Below are 6,110 nucleotides of genomic sequence, written 5' to 3' on the forward strand. Positions count from 1 at the left end.
ACCAGGTGGCATTTTTTTTAACTAGATAACAATTCATCCTTTGATTTGCACATGACTCAAAAACTCCTTGATGTTTCACGGGAGTAGCCCTTGTAATCTCTGAGACTTTACAACCTTGCTGGTTGTAAGAGCTATTTAAATCATCCCCAAATCAGCACTCTTTGGTCTTGTCTATTTGATTGGTATTTTGCTCTCAGCTGGCTTCTATTTGCATATGGAACTCAGTTACTTTTCTTGGATTCTTTAAAATTAAATATTCAAAAGGTGAAAAGGCACATCCTTCACCCTGCAACATATAAGAAGTAGTTTAGGTTTTGTTCTGTGGAAGTATTACTGAAATCATGGGTGATGGGAATCTGAATTACATTACAACAGAAGACACAATAGAAAATCGGATGTTTTGACAGTCCATAATTCTTTCCATCCTCCTACGACACTGCAACTTGTCCTGCCTGCAAAAGCGCACCATCTCCTTCCCAGTCTCTACCATTCCCCACCACACCTCCTTACCACCACCAAAACTGCCATTTCCCCTAAAGAAATTGATTATTTAAAAAGCTAAATAGAAATAAGGGGGTGTCGGGGGGCTTTAATGCAGCCCCCCAATCCACCACGGATGAAGAATAAGTCTACCAAGACATGATCTGCTTGGGGAGGAGAGGTGGCGGATCTCTCAAAGGAGAAGGGCCCAGAGCCTTCCCTCCAGGGGCTTTTATTAGGTTCATTCACACAGGAATACAGATAAAGCTCATCAATCATTGTTAGGCAGTAAGGGTTAAACAATACATGATTTACAGAGAACTTTGAGGGCTTATTCTGAGTTACAGCCAATTAGTTAGAGGGCCATAAAACTTTAGGCGCCAGACTCATCTCAGGTCTGGACCCTTATCTTTTAAGCTGAGGGTACAGATTAAGTAGGTTTCACAGGAATGTATGTATTTTTGTTAGGCCTGATTCCCCAGGGAATCCGCCCCTCCCAGCACGGGACTGCACTGCCCTCTGTTATGGCTTCAGGCTTAAGTCAGGCAAGGGAAGTAAGGCAGCCAACAGATTAGGAGACTTCTTGCAGACAGAATGAGGACTCAGGCTATTTCAAAGCTGAGGGGTGAGGGTCCATCACCCCCTTTTTCCACAGCCCCCCGAGTCCTTTCCTGCGAGTTTATTCCTGGTGACCAGAGCCTGTCTTAGGTTGATCCTCCCTTGAGGATTCTTACCCGTCATTGGCTAACTGGCCAAGCTTAGGGCCAAGCAGGGTGAAGTGGGCAGAGGTGGCACACGTGCCAGGGAGATAAGCTTTGTCTCCTTAGTGGCTTATGGTCCCAACTCTGACTCAGCCTTAACCATGGGGGGTTACAGCCTGTGAAACCAGGCAAGGTGGTTCCCAATAAGGGGGAAGTTTTCTATTTTTGTAAGCAAAGCAGTTCAGCTCTTATGGAAATGTTGTACTTCACCCTCCTCTTTCATACAGTGCCTCGGTCCAATCCTCTCCACACCTAAAGAGTATAGCAACTGGTTTCCCAAATCAATAATGTGCCTCCACTAATGGTGTCAGCTATTAAGACATTTAAACGTATTTTTCCTCAATTATATATATTGAAGTGTACATTTTATATGTGACTATGTTAACAATAAATTAGGTATATTGTTTCTATATGGATTTATTAAAAACATTAATCACATAACTCATTTCTTTAAATGTAAGCAAATTTAATTCCTGTTATTGGCGGTGACACAGGATGCTTATTTTAATAGATTTTTCTAGGTTAATTGCATCTTCAAATATTTAATTAAATTTTTCTTGTGTATAGAAATATATCCATATGTACCTAGGTGAAAGATAATGGTTTTTTATTCATCAAATAGGATTTCAAGGAAGAGAGTAATGGCTTAAAGTCCTATTCATTGTCCAGAAAAAGGGAAGTATATGTTTCAATCCTGAAATCAGAGGAGCATTATCTGTTGAATGAGGAAGGATGTGTAAAATATATTCTTTCTTGCATTTTAGCATCGTCCGTACAAAATATCTTTGACTACCGGTGGTTTATGCAGCACAATAGGTTTTTTTAATGATACATGTTAATCTTTTCCCCTTTCCATTACCTGAATGTATCAGTATGTTTTCTTGTTGAAATAATTTGGGCTAGTAATTTGCAAATTCCCTCTGACAGCACTCAAGGCACAATACATTTCTCAAATCAGTAGGAGCCCTTGAAATGCGTTTTCACTATGCCTGCTGAAAAGGAAACTGGGGAGCTACAAATGTGCAAATGCCCAGAAAATCAGAAAGAATGACTTTCTTTTTTTCACTTACACAGCATTGAGTGTTTCCTTCATTATTTCTAACCAAGGGCTATAAGGAAGTTTCTCATTTTATAATTAGATTTCACAATCAGATTTTTTCTTCATGTTTCTGTGCTATATTTAATGAATTTGGACAAAGAAAACTTAGCCAAAAACTACATAATTCCTTTACAATAAGTTTTAAAATATTTCCCATAAATAGCATTACATCAACATATAAACCTTAACCTCAGTGAGTACCCATGGAACACAATAATGAAAGGCTCTGTCCAATCTAAGTGTGGAAGTAGGGTAAAGATTTTATTTTGTGACTAATAATGACAATAGCAGATGCATGTGGCAAAGTATTCACTGTAATTTATATTTTTAGAATTCTATAATAATGTTTTATGACTTTTGGCCTTCAGAATTTTTGTGTTCTTGAACTTTTGCCCTTGGGACATGTGCCGCAGAGACTAAACAACAGTTCCTCATACCAGACAATTGGGCAAATCTCTGCTCTTCCACTTACCAATTTAGGCAATGCGTTACTTTTGTTTTAACACATAGTCAGGATTAAAATTTTCAACACATGAGATACAAATATTATGTTGTAATCATGCCTTAAGTGCATAAGTAGCTTCTTTTTTTTCATATTGTTTAATTCCAAAGGACAGAGACCTTGAACTGCTAGGATGACTCAATAAGTCAGTAGGAAACCATACACCTTCCATCTGTCTGTCTGCCTGTTTATCATCTATCTATCTATGTATCTATGTGCCATTTGTCTATCCTTCAAAAATGAACTAAATTGCAAGAGGAAACATTCAACATAAAAAAGGCAGGAGCTGTGTGTGCTTTTCTAACCTAGGATTATCAGAGAATGTCACTTGAATGAAATCTTTTCCTGCAAGTGTACTAAGTAAAACCTTCCTTCCCAGATTCAACAGAAGGGAAATTAGATTCCACAATAGTGGGGTAGTAGCATGTTTCTAGAAAACATTATGTTGGAGACACTGTCCCAGCTGCCACCTAGACTCGGAACTTACCCAAAGCCCCCAGCCAAGACATCCAGCCATGGCAATGCAGAAAATCTTTGCCCAGGAAATCCTGGACTCCAGGGGCAACCCCACAGTGGAGGTGAAGCTATACACAGCCAAAGGCCAATTCTGAGCGGCTGTGCCCAGTGGAGCTTCTACAGGTATCTATGAAGCTCTGGAACTGAGAGACGGAGACAAATCTCGATACCTGGGCAAAGGTGTCCTGAAGGCTGTGGAACACATCAACAAGACTCTGGGTCCTGCTCTGCTGGAAAAGAAACTAAGTGTTGTGGATCAAGAAAAAGTTGACAAATTTATGATTGAGCTGGATGGGACTGAGAATAAATACAAGTTTTGGGGCCAATGCCATCCTGGGAGTGTCCCTGGATGTGTGCAAGGCTGGAGCAGCTGAGAAGGGGGTCCCACTCTACCGACACATTGCAGATCTTGCTGGGAACCCAGACCTGTTCCTCCCAGTCCCTGCCTTCAATGTGATCAATGGGGGCTCCCATGCTGGAAACAAGCTGGCCATGCAGGAGCTCATGATTCTGCCTTTGGGAGCCAGCTCCTTCAAGGAAGCCATGCACATTGGTGCCGAGGTCTACCACCACCTCAAGTGGGTCATCAAGGCCGAGGATGGGAAGGACGCCACCAATGTGGGTGATGAGGGCAGCTTTGCATCCAACATCCTGGAGAACACTGAGGCCCTGGAGCTGCTGAAGATGGCCATCCAGGCAGCTGGCTACCCAGACAAAGTGGTGATTGGTATGGATGCGGCGGCATCTGAGTTCTATCGCAATGGGAAGTATGATCTTGACTTCAAGTCACCTGATGACACCTCACGGCACATCACTGGGGAGAAGGTGAGGGAGCTGTACAAGAGCTTCATTAAGAACTATCCTGTGGTCTCCATCGAAGACCCCTTTGACCAAGATGATTGTGCCACTTGGACCTCATTCCTCTTGGGTGTGGACATCCAGATCATGGGAGATGACCTCACAGTCACCAGCCCTAAGAGGATTGCCCAGGCCATTGAGAAGAAAGCCTGCAACTGCTTATTGCTGAAGGTCAACCAGATTGGTTCTGTGACTGAATCCATCCCGGCCTGCAAACTGGCTCAGTCTAATGGCTGGGGAGTGATGGTGAGCCACCGCTCTGGGAAGACTGAGGACACATTCATTGCCGACCTTGTGGTGGGGCTCTGCATGAGACAGATCAAGACTGGTGCCCCCTGCCGCTCAGAGCATCTGGCTAAATACAACCAGCTCATGAGGATTGAGGAGGCACTCGGGGACAAGGCTGTCTTTGCTGGAGGCAAGTTCCATAACCCAAAGGCCAAATGAGAAGCTGGAGGACCCAAGACCCCACAGGACAGATGTAGGCCTTCAAGCCCTTCTCCCTGAAATAAACACTGGTGCAAATGGGAAAAAAAGAAAGAAAGAAAAAAAAATATTATGTTGGGGAAGATATTAAGTTATCTCTGGAAAAATCAATCTGCTACTTTTACAACTGAGTTGCAGAAAATCTAGTCCTTTACCTGGGTACAATCTACCTTTGTAAAATTTGTGGTTTGACTGTTTCTAAGAAAGATGAAGAAAAAAGATATTCAGCAATCTTTGAAACACCTGTTTTCCCATTTGTAAACTAAGTAAGGTAGTAATATCTATCTCTAAAAGTTATTACCAGTGAAATGATGTCACCTATAATTTGGAGAATATTGTAGAGTAATATGGAAACTGAGAGGATGCCCCACAGTCTGATGCTTTACTCCACAGGAATGCCATTTGGTGACACATTGATCTTTTACTTCCATGTACATCTGCCAATGTATTACCACAACCCAGTGATTTCCAACCTTCTTCCTATCATGACTCATACAGAAAATGGTGCTGTTTATGCAAACTGGTGTGTCACAGGTTGTTCATGGCCTGATGTCCCAGAGTGAAGAGCTCTTGGTCACCCGGGCCCAACCCAGTTCACCTGTCTGTTAAGGAAATCAAAACTTTTGTATACCATTAACACACTCTACCATTCATCAACCCTTAGTGAGTCAAAAGCCTTTAATCGATAAATTATTTTGTATTATTCTCCCTTCTACCTCCAAGTTAATGAGCTACTTCATCAAGTATAAAAATTGTACTTAGCAATTTATGTCACCCTCTCACTCTCTCTGCCCCAACAGGACACAGCAAGAAAGAGGCCCGGAGCTGAAGGAACCAGGTCTATTGTTGAGATGTAGAGCAAGTGCACCTGGCCCAAAACTACAGTTTTCCTGGTGGGCTGAGCAGCTGTTCTTATTAACTGCATTTCTAGATTCCAGGGATAGAGCATTCTTGAATTCCAAATGGGGCTACAAGTATCACCAATGGGTGTCTGATTTACAGATGATTGATTTACAGACTGGAGTGTAGAATTTGTGCTTATTAATAATTTTGGATTTAAGTGTTCCTTTCATCCCTTTGTATTTATGATATTCTTCTTTGTGCCTTTATATAGACCATTTATTCTATCTTTTACTTTAAATTACTTTCTATTCATAACACACCTTATGAATTCTTCTCTCTTACATGCTACTTACTCTCTTTGTTTAACATCCTATAAGCTTTAACCTTTTTCTCTTTTCAAATTTAGAAGAATTGAATATTTTCTCTAATATAGTAAACTAACATGGCACTTCAATAATTGTTTGAAATATGGCTACTTTTAATGAAGGAGGATGTGGACATCTAAAGGATTCTGAAGTCCACATTGCCTTTTCTGAAATTCAGCAACATTCATCCTGTTTCACTT

At 41.4% G+C, this 6,110-nt stretch overlaps 1 pseudogene; it reads left to right on the forward strand.

The window, feature by feature from the left end:
* The first annotated feature begins 3,342 nt into the window (after nucleotides 1-3,342).
* On the forward strand, nucleotides 3,343-4,663 carry LOC112304507 (beta-enolase pseudogene; annotated as a pseudogene).
* Nucleotides 4,664-6,110: the final 1,447 nt, after the last annotated feature.

The sequence above is a fragment of the Desmodus rotundus genome, chromosome 2, assembly GCF_022682495.2.
Source record: "Desmodus rotundus isolate HL8 chromosome 2, HLdesRot8A.1, whole genome shotgun sequence".
In the NCBI taxonomy this organism is placed as follows: domain Eukaryota; kingdom Metazoa; phylum Chordata; class Mammalia; order Chiroptera; family Phyllostomidae; genus Desmodus; species Desmodus rotundus.